The sequence below is a fragment of the Hyposmocoma kahamanoa genome, unplaced genomic scaffold (genome assembly GCF_003589595.1).
Source record: "Hyposmocoma kahamanoa isolate Upper Pololo Valley unplaced genomic scaffold, ASM358959v1 80, whole genome shotgun sequence".
In the NCBI taxonomy this organism is placed as follows: domain Eukaryota; kingdom Metazoa; phylum Arthropoda; class Insecta; order Lepidoptera; family Cosmopterigidae; genus Hyposmocoma; species Hyposmocoma kahamanoa.
In genome coordinates, this window is record NW_020654051.1 from 4,436,712 (window position 1) to 4,454,649 (window position 17,938).

Here is a 17,938-nt window from a genome sequence, read left to right on the forward strand (position 1 = left end):
CTAAAACCCCACGGTGGCCTTCTCGGGTACACTTTTGGGAGCGATTCGGGATCGACATTGCGCACCCTCCTAGCATCTAGGAGGAGCTACGTCCTCCACCTCCCCTCCTCACGACGAAGCGGGCCACACCGCCCCGTCATCCTCCTGGCGGCTGCCAAACTTACTGGCGAACGAAGCCCCCGATCTGCTCACCCGCAGTCGCGAAGGTACGATATGATTACCACTTCAGGTCCCTCCCACAGTGGTGGCACTGCATCGTCGACTCGCGTCCGATCCGGTTCAGATACTGACCGAAGCATCCGTGCCCGGTGAGTATCTGTGTAATTGTTTAGATTTTACAGGTTGTCTCGATCTGGGCACCGGACACATTCCACTAAACGCGTTCGGTCACCTGATGAAGATAGTAGACTCCCCGAACTGTACTATTTGTATTAGCAGAGAAAACACCACCCATTTGTGAAATGTACCTAGATCAGGTACATTTCACCCTGTATTCTCGTTCTCCGTCCGACATCCGTTCGACATCATTACTGTCAAATAAGTAATACTCGACTTCTTTTTATATTATACCAAGTGACCTAATGAATAAGTCGTGCGCCTGGTGGTAAGCGACATGCCTATCCATAACAGTTGCAGTGCCACTCAGAGCTATAAATCGCAAAGATCTTAGGGGCACTGCCACTGCGCCCTTCACTCTGAGACATAAGTTAACAAGTCCCATGTGCCTGTAATTTCACCAGCACCCTTAACCCTTTCAAGCCGTAACGCAGTAATACTCACATTACTGCTTAGCGGCAGAAATAGCGAACGAACGAACGAAATAACGAGCTCTACTGCTATTAAACGCATGATGAGAATGAAGCTCCGTACCTGGCATTATCTTTAAATTTAGTCAAGTATACTTATTTGACCTTAATTGTTTCCGACAGATATCGTACAGAGAACGTGAGTGGATCCCAAGAGTGGAATAGTGGATAAGTGGATACGGATACGAGGTTGAACTCAGACTAACAGATGTTGGCATGTGTAATTTAATCTCTTCTTTTTTCTTCTTTTTTTTTAGTTTAATTTTGTTAATTACGTCTTTTTATTTTATTTGGCTTGTCTAAGTGCTATCAATATTTTTATTTTTGTATCTATGTGTTGTGGCGTTACAATAAATGTCTATTCTATTCTATTCTATTCCATACAATCCAAGCGTAATAGTATCCTGGCTGATAAATATACTATAAGTTAAGACTTATGTTACTCAAAGAAAGAGTCTATACAACTTCATATGGCTTTAGTTGATTCCGCATTACAGTCAAAGCGATGAAACAATCTCTTTGGAAAAAATATATAGCAAAATTGCGGATATACACTGATTAGTATACGGTATAAAAACACGATTCCTACAAATTTTCACGATAGAAAAAAAACACAAACTTACCTCGAAATATTACAAAAACACCGCTTATTCAATAGGTATTTTACATGTACCGATGATTTATTTATATATCAACTGAACTAAATAAATGTATAGCATACTATGTTTTTTATATTAAATTATTTGGTAAATTAAAGAAAACGCATAGCCTCTTCTTCACTCAGACATTTTTTATTGTTTTTTCTAACTTTCGCTATGGCACCTTGCATATGCGGCCACTTAAATTATGTTTGAGACAATACGATATACATATTTAAAAAAATCTGAAATAAAGCCACTCGACCCAAACAAAATGAACCCTATTAGTATGGGAAAATTTTGGATTCAAGCTGAGGTAGTATAGACTCTTAAACAGAATTTAGGACAATATGTATCGATGAGGCTGGCATTATTGCTAAGCGAAAAATGCCCTGTTTGAATAGATGATTAAAAAACAGGTTGTCACGATCTATCTCGCGATCTATTTCTTATCCAGCAGGCAGCAAATCCTTTTGGTCCCTGGCCAAAGCGGTCGAATCTTGCTTTTGTCGCCCATCTTTGCCTCTGCTGAGGCCGGATGGCTCGCTGGTTCATACTGAGGAAGAGAAGGCGAATCTCTTTGCCTCACTCTTTGCAGAAAGTTCGCGTCTAGATGCCGCAGGGACCCTAAAACCTACCTCAGGCTGGCTGCACTATGGCGCCAGTTTGCATACGCCAAAAAGAGGCGCTTAGAACTCTACGAAATCTAGACGTGAATAAAGCTAGAGGGCCAGATGGAATTCCAGCAACAATCCTACGTAACTGTGCGCCTGAGTTGTCTCCTGTTCTCACACGCCTGTATCGCCGCTCACTTGAGACTGGTGTAGTTCCCAGGTCGTGGAAGCTTGCAACCTGTCAACTATAGACCTTTCTCAGTCATTTCCATACTCTGCAAGACTATGGAACGTGTACTCAACAACCGTCTCCTATCGTACCTTGAAGACAACGACCTCCTCAGTGATCGCCAGTACGGATTCCGACGAGGGTGATCTACTAGGGATCTTCTTGTGTATGCCTGTCACATATGGAGCGAGGTTATAGAAAAGCAAGGTGAAGCACTTGTAGTGTCTTTGGACATTTCTAAAGCCTTTGACAGGGTCTGGCACGCAAGTCCTTTAAGTAAGCTTCCTCTTATGGGCTTCCCACTGACCTTTGCAAATGGATCTCGGATTTCTTGAGCGAACGTTCGATTCGAGTGGTCTTCGAAGGCTACTCTTCAAAGAAACTCCGGCACCTATCGCCATATGTTCGGATATGGTGATAGGTGCCGGATATGTTCAGCATATGTTCGGATATGGCGATAGGGAGTTCCTCAGGGTTCCGTACTGTTTGAAATTCTCTTTCTGCTGCATATCAACGATATGTTGATTCCAGGTAACTATGCGTATGCTGATGACAGCACAGTTGTAGATAGGTACTTGACCAATGCAAGGGTCAGTGGAGAGGAAATCCAGACTTATCAAGAGTCCATGGTTAGCCGTTTAAATTTGACACTCCAGGCAGTTTCCGATTGGGTCAATGCCAATCTTGTCAAACTTAACGCTACCAAACGCAGGCGTGTCTATTCTCCACAAAACGGAGTCCCTTTGAGCTGACTCTTTGAGCCGACTTTTCGTGATATATCCATACCGATAGACGATTGTCTCCAGATACTTGGAATGGACCTGTCGTCCAATTTGAACTTCGGCAGATACATTGAATCCATGGCCAAAATGCAGCAAGGAAGCTTGGGATCCTTTCCAGATTGAGGCGTTACTTTACACCGGGACAGTTGCTTCAGCTGGAAAGCACACCGCCTTCCCCTTTCCATCACCGGGGGACTAGGCGTAGGCTTGAGTTCTACCTCTATGTTGTGGATATTCCAAAGATTCGCACGAAACGTTACGCTTCCACATTTATATGGCGAACGGCTATGGGGTGGAATTCCCTGCCTGCAGACTTGTTCCCTGAACGTTATAACTTGGACCTTTTCAAGGCGAGAGTGAATAGGCATTATTTAGGTGTGCATGCTCCATCGTCGACCTCATCGTCACTTTCCATCAGGTGAGATGAAGATCAAATGCGCACCTATATTTTATAAAAAAAATATTCGAAATATATTAATGTTTGTTTTGTTTATTTACAAAGAACAATCCGTAGAGTTTCTTTCTCAATTTTCTCAGGGGAATCTACTTTACTGATTGTAAGCACAGATTAATCAATCATGTAGAATTTACTAACTTACACAAGTTGTAAACATTTTAATTAACTATTGGACTCCTGTTAAGGGATACCTATTTTTCTCTATAGGGTGGATATCAACCCCGGTCATCATTTTGTCAAATTTTAACTCTTATTTCATTATCTAATGCAATAGTGATGTAGTAAATCAACTGTGACAGACAGACGGATCTGCGGTTTCCCGTTTTCCGATTTAACTTGACCACACTTTAATATGATGACCCACCGAAGACGAGCTTAATGCCTATAAAATAAATAATGGACTGAATGGATTCATTCATACACAAATAAAAAGAAGAAAAATTCACCAAGACTTGGCTATTTATATATTATTGGTATGGTTTCAAACTTTTGCCTTTTCCTTTACGGAAAGAATGAAAAAAAAAAACAACAACACGGTAGGTTTCATATTATGACAACCCATATGGGCCTTTAGGTTCGATAATTGTTTTTTTAAACCACCAAGAATGACTTGAACTAACTTAAAAAATGTATATCTCAAAAACTATGCATCTCATCACTTTTGTTCCTTTGCAGGAGGAACACCCCATCTCCCCTCTTTTTCCCTCTGCTCACCTTCAATTTGTTACGTATTTTAAAGTCCTTCACATACATTACGTACTCAATGTTACCATATTACGTGCATATTACAATGATAAAATTCCAAATTGCACACCTGCAGTTTTAACAGTTTATGTGTCAGTTTGTATATATTTAAAACTGTCTGTTTTTCGGACGACGTTGGAAGTGTTTGTTTGTTTCTTTCTTGATGAGACGAACAACGATCTGCTGTCGCTACTCAGACCTTACCTTATCAACTTTTGCCGCCAAGCAGTAATGTTTTATAAAAGAAAAGCAGTCGTGTGAGCATCACTGCGTTTCCTTTTTGAAAGGACGTAAGAATATTGGTGAAATTACAGACACATGAGACTTTCAAATTTACGTTTAAGGTGGCGGGTGCAGTGGCAGTGTCTCTGAGAGCTTTGCGATTTAAAGCTACTAAAACTACTAAAGCTATGCACTACAGCTGTTATGGACAGCAGTGTTGCTCACTATTAGGCGCACGACTTGTTCTTCTCGTCACTTGATATCATAAAAAAAGATCCTCTTCGAAGCTCTCTCCCTATTTTCGCCGGCTTGCGCTAACAATTAGAAAACATGTGAAGTCCCTAACTCGCATTGTGTCATGGAGGCGGACTTTGGCCAAAACCCCCTCCTCTGAGGAGACACGTGATAGTGATCATGATTTTGAAACTTGTGCTACCCCAAATAAATATAAATCCACAACCACATCAAATCTTAAATAACAAATTGCAGTACAATAAAAGCTGTCAGCTTTGATGCCTGTACAAATAACTTAAGTTTTAGCGTGGACTTCATGGACAACCCTATATTTCTTTTCTCACTGGATGGCGATCGTGAATTTCTCGTACGAGAAAGTCTCATATATTTGGCAGACTTAGAATCTATTTACGACGATTGCCGTTGCAGGTCACGCGTGAAGGCTCGCGATTCAATCACACGGCAAACCGCACTAATCGTTTCGTTCTATCAGTCCTATACTAAATATTGCCAATAGTGTTGTCACATTACAACTATACACCAATATCGATAACAGTGCGAGGTTTTTATTTAAGAAAAATATCTCAGAAATATAAAATCGTATGTAGGTATATAATACAAGAGTACAATGGGTAGGTTACTAAGCCGTCCGCAGAACAAAAATTAATGTAATTTAAGTTAATTGAATGTAACGATGTTTTACGACCGTGACATTCAATTGTTTTTTTGTGAAATGTCTCCATTAGTTTGTAATAATTATTAATACAAAGATCGAACTCTAAGAAAAATTCCTTCGATTCGGTTGGATTCGAACCAGTGCCTACGGCAAAAAAGTAGTTAAAAACCAAAAATCTGCAACAAGCACTTCATAAGGTCTGCTGGTTCGTTTCGAGGTGGCTTAGTCGGCTGAGCATCTAGCACGGATTGCTGGAAGGCACTAGTTCTAATCCAGCCGGATTGAAGGAATTTTTTCTTAGTGTTCGATATTTTGTGTTCATAATTATATAAAAAAATGCTTTATTATATAAGAAACTTTTTTTTATTATTTACTTAATCAGTACATCGCACACCAACTTCAACAATGACATTATCAATAATCTCAGTACAGAGTACTAAAAAAACCGACCTCAAAAGTACGTGGAATTACGTCTATTTGCTAAGTTTTATTGAAATATCTTTAAATTCGCCACTATACAAGACTTGACACTGGACATAATAAAAATCGTTTCTCACTACTCAAAGTATATCAAGAGAAAAACGCCTTGAATTGGAGAAATAGCAAAATCAACCATTAAAATAATAGCTCCTTAAATAAAATTTAGCTATTTACACAAATGAATCTTCATGCGTGAACAGCCACCTTGAGAGGTGGATGATTTTCTTCAAAATGAAATGAGACCACTATGGAAGTACCCCCTTTCCAAGAAAAAAAGAATCGTGAAAATCTGTTCACAAATACCGGAGTTATCGCGTAACGTATATACCAAAAAAAAAACAAGAAACAAAAATAAAACTTACAGTCGAATTGAGAACCTCCTCATTTTTTGAAGTCGGTTAAAAAATGGTAAACGTTATAAGTAGAAATGTGAAAATTATTTATTCAAATAAATACTCTATCGATACTTTATCAAAATTGATATTAGCTAAGTTGTTACCAAAAAGAGGGGCACGCGCCCGTAATAAATCACAAAAATTTATGATTTTTAACTTGCGACACTATTCAAACCGGCATTTGATGTATTTATGATAACCCTTGGTTCGCTTATTAAAATATGGTGACAATATTGTAACTAGAAAAGGAACGAGACTATGCCAAACTTTGTATAAGGCCTATTATAGATTTAGATATATTAATTACTTTCTAAATGACTCAAATTAAAAGACGTATATTTTCAAAAAGATTGCAATTTCTTCATCATTTTTTGTTACAGGTATACCTCTATTGTCAATCAGATTAGCAAGTCTTTTTATAGTATCGATGGCGTATACTACAATGCTTCGTGATGAAATGGCATGACAAACGGCGTAAGGTAGTCGCCGATTATTGTCCACGATGTGCCACAGGAAAGGCTTCTTTCGTGCACTCCTTGTATACTTAAATATAGGTTAGAATTAAGCCTGTGAAGTTGGACAATGTACGTTACATGAGATTAAAAGCGTAACTTTTTCTAAAGACAAATATTATAAATACACATTTGGTATTTGGTGACATTTAGTAAGGTGTGGTGACTGTAGTTATGGAGTTTGCTAAAACAGTGCAACTTAATCGATATAGAATATCGACAACACTATCAACGGCAGTGCTTACAAAACGTATTGGCTCGTATGACCTATACGTTGCTGCTTTAAATCGAGTCACGTGGCAGCACTTACGTGCCAGGCTATCGATGAATTTACACTCTTATAAGTGTTTTAGTTGCTTCGGATACTTTTCGGGCAGAGATTCCAAATTGGGTCCCTTTTAGTGGGTACTAAAGTCTTTAACGACAATTTTTGTTTGAATATTTATTTCGAACCTTTTTAGGCATGTAGTTTTACAAACTACTCATAACTGCACGATTTCTTTTTAGTCGGTTTCATATTTTCTTTTATCTTACAAACTTTTTTGACCTTGAGACAAATTGAACAGGTTTTTTTTTCTCAACAACCGTCCATCACTCTTCTTGAGCCAATTACCAAGTAGGCAATGTTACGTACAATGTGACATTCCTAGTAAAAATGACTTTGCTTCGACGGTAAGGAAAAAGACCACCAAAAAGTTCCAAAGTTAATATACCTAGTCTCTAATCCACATTGTGCCCACTTGCTGCTCCGTTTCTCCCAAATACCCCATAAAAAGTAACGTGTACTCTGTGTAAGTATTTGCTTCATATACTTGTACTTATTAAGACGATACAAATAATGCATTAAATTAAAATATTATACATAGTTGTTGGATCTAAAATAGCGTTAGCGCAAAGTTGACAAGTCTCGTGTGCTGGTGAAACTACAGGCACACGGAACTTGTCAACTTTATTTCCCAAAGTGACGAGCACGTTCGCAGTGCTATACACATCTTTGCTATTTAAAACTTTAAGTGGCGCTGCAACTGTTACGGGCACGCTTGTGTCGCAGATGCAAGATTTCGTAAAGAGTATGCACAAATACTATCTCTACCATCAACTACGACTGTATCTTCAGGAAGGCAAGAAACTATACTGAACTTACCGAGCTTCACTTTCTTACTTGTTCCACTGGCTAGCTTGTTGATTGCTACGGTTCATCATAATGATCTTAAAAACCAGACAGAGATGTTAACAATATTTATTCCAATACATTAAACAGCTCAGAAAATCTCTTCGGTATACTGTACACTGTATCAATAGATTTATTACATTGTTTTGACGACAAAGATAAATATCATGATGACTCCTGTATTTCAGCAAAGATTTATCGAACTCTTTTAAGACGTGCCAAATCCTAACCTGGATCGGATTTGCTCGGTAATTGGTTTAAACCCTCTCTTCGAAAGATAAACGTGCCCGGCATTGGTCTTAACCCCAGCTTGAACACCTAAACATGTCCCACTATTGTGGTAATTTCAATTAGTGCAGAATCAGCAAAGGCAGATTTATTAGCAAGTAATCTGTAACCCCTCTATGTATCGTTGCAAAATCTACAAATCCAAGGGCCATCGATCTGACAATACATCCGTAGTGGCTATAAATCTCAACGTTAAGTGCGGGGTGCACAGGGCCCTCCCGAAATTGTGTACTACATTTTCAAGGGTGACAACCATTATTAGTGAAAGAAATTCGATTTCCGATAGAAAAATTCTTACTTCGGAACTAAAGTAGCAAATTAATTGTACTACAAATTTCCAATAGTACAATGGCAGCATTATCAACCTCACCATTATCATTGTTAATCCATTTTATGTACCACTGATAAGCGCGAGTCTCTAAATTGCCTGCTTATCGGACTACAACATATGTATATCATGGAAAATGCGCGATGGCATTGCACGACTCAATTCCACCTTCCGCTTTCGTCATCGGGGGATAAGACGCAGGCTGGGGTTCCATCTATGTTGTGGATATTCCAAAAATGTACACGAAGCGTTACATTTCCACGTTTATATGACGAACGCCACTGGAGTGGAATTTCCTGCCTACAGACTTATGCTCTGACCGCTATAACAAGGCGGGAGTATATAGGCATTATTTTTTAGGTGTGCATGCTCCACTTTCGACCTCATCGTTACTTTCCATCAGGTGAAATGGAGGTCAAATGCGGAGACTATAGGTCAAACTCCGCCACGAGACCTAAATGCGGACTATGGGCTTTTCACGTTCTTAATTGAGAACCTTTTTAAACAAGCAAGTTGTTAGGATGTTTTTCTTCACCATTACCTAATAAACTTTTACAAACGGGGCAAAATATCCAAAATCTACATTTTTACTTCATTTCGAAGCATCGAAACGTGTGGCGCTGTCCGATCAACTAATCGCGTAACGCGTTGTTTCCCATACAAATATAGGTCTGATTGTTTTGTCCGACGAGGCAATCTGCTATTGCCGAGTTCCTTTGCCATAGTAAAATAGTGAATAGTGAGCAAATGTTTCTCTTACTCCTGTGAAAAAAACGACCTTGTTCCGTATCGTTTAAATCACGCGAATTTATATGGAAGTTCAGCTCAATTGGGACACAGCAAGAGCAAAGGAGAGAACTATCAATTAGCAAATGCACAAGTGCAAGCGAGAAAGGTAGATTGTATCATCTTGATGGTAAAAAGCGGAAGTGCATACGTGATGGTTCCACAATTAGGTAGTAGTAGATAAAGACTTTTCGACAAGAAATTTATATTATTATTAAGTACTACAAGGTAGGCTCCCCGTTCCTTTGTCATCACCCCCAGCACCCCTGTAGTGTGACGCAGGCCAGAATTGACTTATGGGGCTTACCAAAATAATTATTTCGGTGATTGTCTGTGATTTTCGCTGTTTGCTTTGGTGAATTGCTTGATATTGATGGGCGAGTTAATACGGTAATACACGAGTTTGTGTTAAAATCTTCTAAGACCGTTACATTTTCTTTAAGAATAAATTTCTTGAAACTCAAACAAATTGTCTTTATTTCATAGAAAATTATACTTAAAATCGTCACATTTATTAAATTCTTACTACTCATTCATGAGGCAGATTCACCTGAGAAGAATGAGTAAGAAACTGTAAGGGTTGCTCTTTTTTAATGAACATTTCTATACATTTATCATTTGCAGTATTTATTTCAAATATCATTGATACAGACAACCTGTAAGAGTTAAACGCGTCACTACCGTCATCCAAGGACGTGGAAGTATGTAAATAGCCTTTAGTGTAAAGTTTTAAATGGCAAATTTTAAATATAATCGGAATCTTATTATAGAATCGTATATAGACCCCTAAGTGAATTTCTGGCTTTGTTAAGAACAGCCAGTTTATTTTTATTGCTCGTGTTAATGTTATGTTTATCATTATTTTTCATAAAAAAATTGCAATTCTTCTTCGTTGCTGATTGACGTCCTCGACCACATCATCAGATACTCACAGGTGAAATTGTTTATACCTATTATAAAAAGTAAAGTACACAAAATATAATGGCTGTTCCATTACAAAGATTGATACATTTAAATATTTACACATCACCTTTAGCAATTTACAATGTTGTTTTGTTTGACCCAATCCATTACTCCTCGCTTGAATCGCTATTGTACGAGCACCCTGTACGTTAGCATCAATTCAAGCCACGTCCGTATCGCATTTCAATCACACGGTCGACAAATCCACTCACTTAATTGTTACATTCAATCTGACCTGTACTAAATTGCTATTGGCGTTGCTCAGGGATAACATTTAGGCCCTAAATCTTTCTTTATTGATGTTCTCATATAATTTTTCCTCTATCAGATCAACAACACATTATACATTATACGTCCCACTACTGGGCACGGGTCTGCTATCAGGCGAGAGTTTTAGGCCATAATCACGATGTTTTTCTTTAACGAAAAGATCATGATAAATTTCAAATTAAATTTTGCTAAATTCCGAAAAACTCGAAACTCGAGCCCAGTTTCAAACCCCTCTACTTGAGAGGAGCTAGGTCAAATTGTTAGACTCTCGCAGCTTTCTTCTATTATTTGGTTGTAATTACTTTACATAACACATGTTTAGTATACAGAGCGTCTCACGTTATGAGACACGAAGGGAAAGTAACTAAGTAAGTAAATATTGTAAATTGGACATTTTGTTTAATGGGGACATTATTTTATTTTTAAAAGTAAGTGATACTGCATTCAATGACTTAAAAAAACACATGCTTCATGCGAGGCACAGCATTTCGTCGCGGCATCGTGCTAGCGCAAGGATTCTCTTCAGATGCCTTCTCTCGCTCCACATATCCATATGGTTGTATTCGGCATTGCTAAGTATCTCCAAGGCTGCCGAATCATCTCCAAGACTGCCGAAGCATCCCCAAGACCGCCGAGTCAACCCGCAGGCGGCCAGCTCGGTATCCCTAATCATGCTGCCTGCAGCTTTGTTTTTATAGCAACGACCATTATCATTGAAATTGCAACTTTAATTCTATATTTTTAACGTATATTATACCTATTAATAATTATAACAAACTAGTGGAGTAATTTTACAAAAAATAATTGAATGTCAATTCAATAAAAATTTTTAACGGACTTCAAAAAAGGAGGGGGTTCTCAATTCGACTGTATGTTCTTTTTTTTTGTATATATGTTACGCGATAACTCCGGTATTTGTGAACCGATTTTCATGATTCTTTTTTTGTTGGAAAGAGGTTACCTTCATAGTAGTCCCATTTCATATTGAAGAAAATCATCCACCCCGAAGGGTGGCTGTTCACGCATGAAGATTCATTTTTATAAATAGCGCCTAACTTTAATTTAGGAGCAATTATTTTAATAGTTGATTTTGTTATTTCTCCAATTCAAGGCGTTTTTTCTCAATATACTTTGAGTAGTGAGAACCGATTTTTATTATCTCCAGTGTCAAGTTCTGTACAGTGGCGAACTAGGGGATATTTCAATAAAACTAGCAAATAGACGTAATTCCACGTACTTTTGAGGTCGGTTTTTTTAGTACTCTGTACTGAGATTGTATATGTTACATTGACAAATAAACATTCTGTGCCGAGCCGTCCCCATAGTGAGAATCGAACCAATGAAATGTAATAAAGATATCGTATATTTTTGTGATGCCGATCGAAGGGTCACTTATAATAAGTAATATCTCTTAAGTAGCATAGTATCTTAATCTAAGGGAACACTTTCAATTATACAATTTATTTTTAGCTTTTCAACAATAATATTCTTTGGCTGACAAACTGCGTAGTAGATATTACGCAGTATAGATTTTCATTTCTAATAAAGTGACGGTGAGTTTTTCTTTAGCCCACCCTTTCAGCTCATCGCAGCCCGACGCCGTTTACTGCAGCTTCGTTTTTATTTTTGTTTAATAAAATGTTGCCTTATCTTGTTGAAATACAGTATATGTTGAATTGCTCGTTTTAACGCATCGCCGCCGTGTTGCGTCGCGCAAACCATCGGCGGAATTGCGAGGCAACCCTAGCGTCAAAGCTGATTTAATGTCTATTCAAATAAGAGGGTTTTCGCTTTGGGTGACAGGTGCGTAATATTACCGTCTAAATAGACACTACTGTCGCTCTCGATATCTCGATTTATTTAATGCTTCGCTTATTCTTGATACACGAGAAAAGGTGTTGTCGGTCTGTTTAACCATCATGGCATACTATTGATATTAATCTCGCCGTTTAATCAAAATAACAAACTAGTATTTGTATTTGTTGCTAAAATACAGCTCATCTCCGCTGCACTTTGTTAGATAAAGAACCCAATATCTCTATCCAGCTTTTGCTTGATCTTATCGAACCTTGAACGTATCACTCCAATCCTCAAGTAGCAAGTAACGGAATTAACAAAATTTTGCTATGAAGCTAAAGACACATGGAATTTGTCAACTTTGTGTCTCAGAGTGGCGGGCACAATGGCAGTGCCCCTCAGATATTTGCTATTTAAAGCCTCGAGTGGTACTGACTTGCCGTTTACTACCAAGCGCATGATTTGTGTGTGTCACTACCCAGAACCCCAAAAACCCAAAAACTTCTCATCAAGCGCCTGGAGCGCTAACCGCTGCGCTATTAGAGCTTGGCAAAAATATGTTGCAAAAATAAACTGCAGAGTGGATAGCAAAGACCACTGAAGCAGATGGCAAAAGCAATCAAACTAACAAAGTTGCTCGGATTTACCACAAACTTCAATAACATTGCAATACTTCGATCCTACTAAATACTACGAGTGGACGGGTGCAGGGAAACCACTAATAGGTGTATTGGCGGCGATTCTAACAGAGCCGGAGCCGCGGGAGGGACTGTGGCTTAAATCCACAGAGGCATCTTGCACGTACACAAATATAACCATATTAGCCAATCTCTCTTAGTTGTTATGTTATCTGAAAATGTTACCATAGTGAATAAATATTCAAATTTATCATTCCAAGTACAAATCCTCGTAATGAGATTGTTGCCTTTCTGTCGCCACCATTTAGAAGAACTAAACTAGGTTTCAACTCACATGTCTCCCGTCTGTCCAAATTCCACAATGAGAGCATAGTGCCACATCGGATAATATATTATGTTCTCGGACTCACTACCGATCTTCACAATTCTTAGCAAAGAAACGTGTCTATATTTGTTTCCTTTTGTATTATTTTTATGTCATTACATTCGTGTTTAGTAGTCCTAAAATATTAAAATTATCCTACTCAGTGCAAGATGTGTTTTATCTGTTACTAGTTGTGTGTGTTGTCAACGTACTCTTGCCTACGTAAATTGAACTTATAATTTGTAAGTTGATAAATGCAATAAATCAAAAAATCAATTTTGTCAATACGCCTTCCAAAATAAAAGTGCTTTCAATGTTAACTTTGATGTCTTGCGTGTCATTGATTTTATTTATTCTTGCGTGACTTCAGTTTTCATTATTGTTTGTTATTTGATTCAATTATAGATACCTAGCTACAGCTCTGATTCGGTAATAAAACTTTGTACTTTGTAGCAATTTACTGGCTTTTGTTTATTTGTTGCGTGGTAAATAATGAAATTTTCATCCACAAGAAACTAACACCGGCTCTGCTCTGAGTTTCAGTAACACTTTATGTCGACGTAAACTGTTTAGACTTGGTATTGGTGCGCTTACAGTTTAAATTGGTTAGACTGGCCATACCCAGAACCTTACCAAGATATCTTTTGCCAACTCAGGCCTTACCAGGGGCTTAAGCGACTAAACTCGAATGTTAGTTTAATTATAATTCTGAGTGAATTCCTAAACCTTGACATTTTCAAACTAATTCTTTACTTTTTAACCGACTTCAAAAAAAGGACGAGGTTTTCAATTGAACTGTATGTTTTTTTTGTATGTATGTTACGCGATAACTCATTTGTGAACCGTTTTGATGATTACTTTTTGTTGGAAATAGGGTGCCCCGGGAGTTGTCCCATTGAAATTGGAAGAAAATATTCCACTTCTAAGTGTGGCAAACTAGGGGATGAATGCCTTTTGAGGTCGGTTTTTTAGTACTTTGTACTGAGATTATACTTTCTGAAGTCTCTGTTAGTTTTGAGGGAGGCTTATCTCCAGCCGTGGACATATTTTAATGATAGAATAAACAGATATCATTTGGAGAAGCTCGATCAATTGTCGACCAATTTTGTTAAGCTAAATCCTCTTTGTGTCAAGGCCAAGAACGAACTATATCATTCATTCATTCACACATCATATATAATAAAATAAAACTATACCGATATCGTAAATCTAACCTATGGTATGGGTCTGTGATCTGATCTAAAAAGAGGAATGGTATAGTTGCCTCGCACTGCAGACGGGTTGGCTAACGTAATATTGATATTGTTGCCATGTGAAATAAAACAAACAGAAGCGTGCATATTTATGAAAAGTTTTTGCGACGCATCACAGTGAATTTACTGATGGACCAACCAAATTTGTAATAAAAGCTGTGGCGCTTGTGACTACCAATAGTAGCCGACTGTTTATTCAATGTTTTTTATGGCCTTTATTGTCATATTCTTAACTCTCCACCATATTGGTATACTCTAGCGTCTTCACATTAAAAAAAAACTGATTTGTAAAGGATGGTAGCCTGGAGATCTGTAACACACGTTACTTATTATGGACTCCAGTCACTAACTTTTGTGAGTGTTAATAAATATCTTATATTCGTAACTGCTTGATCGTCGGCGCGCGTGACATTTGATACCTGTCACTTTTCTAATCAGTTGGTACCTTTTTAACCGACTTCAAAAAAGGAGGAGGTTCTCAATTCGTCTGTATGTTTTTTTTTTGTATGTATGTTACGCGATAACTCCGATATTTGTGAACCGATTTTGATGATTCTTTGTTTGTTGGAAAGGGGGTACTTCCATAGTGGTTCAATTTTATTTTGAAGAAAATCATCCACTCTGGCTGTTCACGCATGAAAGTTCATTTTTATAAATAGCGCCTAACTTTAATTTAGGAGCAATTACTTTAATGGTTGATTTTGCTATTTCTCCAATTCAAGGCGTTTTCTCTCAATTTACTTTGAGTAGTGAGAACATTGACTTTTTATTTGTAAGTCAATGAGTGAGAACCGATTTTTATTATCTCCAGTGACAAGTCCTGTATAGTGGCGAACTAGGGGATATTTCAATAAAACTTAGAAAATAGACGTAATTCCACGTACTTTTGAGGTCGGTTTTTTAGTACTCTGTACCTACTGATCATTATTTATTGTTTACATTACGGGCGGCGATAAGACACGTATAATATAAACATTTGAAACTCAAGTAAAAAGAATAACAGGCGATAAGAGCACTTAAGTAGCTTTTGTTTAGAAGTACAGTTATGATTGTAATAAGACAACTTTATTTGTTAATTTCTGAGTACACTGAACACTTCTGAGAAATTTTCATAGTATTTTACGCTTTAACTTCTAACTACCTTACCTTCTAACTACCTTGTATTCACTGTATTAAGAAACAAAACATATTTAAAAATGACAAGCATTTAAATACCTATCGATTAACACTAGAATCATATGAATATAATGTGTAACTATTTTTAAAATAAATTAATAACAGTCGCGGCTAGCGACGAAAATTTGCGAAAATGGCGTAAAAAAAAACTATAACTCGCGAGGAAGAAAATTGAAGAATCCTATCACAACTCACAATATAACGACCTAAAAAAGATTTTAATACAACCTCTATTGAATAAAGTTATGTGTTTATGTGATATTTTACTCCAAAAAGTATTTTAATAATGAATAAGTTTTTTTCAAAAAAACAGTCACAAGGTGCGATGACCTCCACTTTGATGACCTTTTTTCCAATATGATTGTGATTCCAATAAGATATCAAATGTTAAAGTTTTAACACCATCTGAAAAAGCACATCCTGACGATCATTTTGATAGGTAATAATTACAGAAAATAATTAATAATGTCATCTTTCACAATTAAAGTCTTCATCAAACACTAAACGTCAACAATCCCGCCAAAGTTTTTTTTTCCCATTTTTTTCTGTTATAGGGACGCATCATGAATATTTGTTTCTTTATACTAGGATATCGAGTATTTGACAGTGAAATACTAGTAACAATTTGGTGTTAATGCATGTGGTAACACCAAAGTTATTTGTAAAACAGTTCACCAATCGGGTACTGTAATTTACTGGTAACTATAGTTACCAGTGACGTTTGACCGAAAGTGAACATTTTGACAGTTACTGGTAGCTATTTATAAGTATAAGAATATAATAATTTTTCTCGGCCGGGAATCTCCGAGAATAGTAGCATCCATAGAATAGAATCCGTGGCCGAACGATTACCATGCCGAACTCCCACGCAGAGGTCTTATATTCGATTCCCGGGCCGGGAGAAATATTTGTATGGCCTACATTTATTTCTCTCGTGAGTTTGGGTGTAATTTGTGGTTGTCTATGTGTGTGTCCATAGCATCTGCGACACAGGGTTCTAGTGTGGAGCTATGTTGAGTGTGTGCGTTATTATTATAAGTTTATTTATATTTAACTGTGTTTTGGTTTTTAAGCTTAAGGATGCGTTTATTCGACACGAATTTCATCGCGCTCACGCCGCGCTGAGAACGCGTGTATCAAACGGTTAAAATGGAAAAATACGCGTTATTTATTTAGGTTTTACGTTTTAACTTAAATGAGCATATAGGGCGCGCGGGCGAAGCTGGCTTTTCTTTGGTATACGTGGTGGCCGCGCGGCTTAAACATTCATAATTCATTTATTAATTGTTAAATGTGTATTAACAGAGGTGTTACATAATAGTATTCCAGCATGAACCCTGTAAGGGCACTACAACGATAATAACTTGTCTAATTATTAATCTCGTATACAAGCTACGTCATTAACTATTACAATTATGAAATATAATAAAACCAATATAAAAACCTCAATAACGTGAAAGTGTTAACACTTTCTATATTGTTGTCCTTGTAGGTAAAGTTTTTTTATATAAAAAATAAGTGCGCATTTGACCTCCATCGCACCTGGTGAAAAGTGACGATGAGGTCGACGATGTAGCATGCACACTTAAATAATGCCTATTCACTCTCGCCTTGAAAAGGTCCAAGCTATAACTTTCAGGGAACAAATCTGCAGGCAGGGAATCCCACTCCATAGACGTTCGCCATATAAATGTGGAAGCGAATTGTCTCGTGTCAACCCTGGGAACATCCACAATGCTCCACCCCTATGGGTGGAATCCCAGCCTACGCCTAGTCCCCCGATGATGGAAAGGGGAAGGCGGAATCAAATTATGCAATTCCATCGCACACTCTCCGTGATATATCCTGTACAATACCGACAATTTTGTCTACAGTCAATGGAGCTTTTTGGAGATTTTACTGTCGTGCTGTTTGTTTTTTGGTCTGAATTGCATTATTTTTGTTCTTGTAAAGTTTATTTCTAAATTATGGTCGTTTAACCAATTAACGACATCATGTATATGATTTATAAATTTTTAATTTTTTTTTAATGAAAATATAGTTGCGTAGAAACAACGAGTCTTGGATTTTCGAAACAGCACCGAGACTCCATAAAGCCCTAGTATGTATAAAATA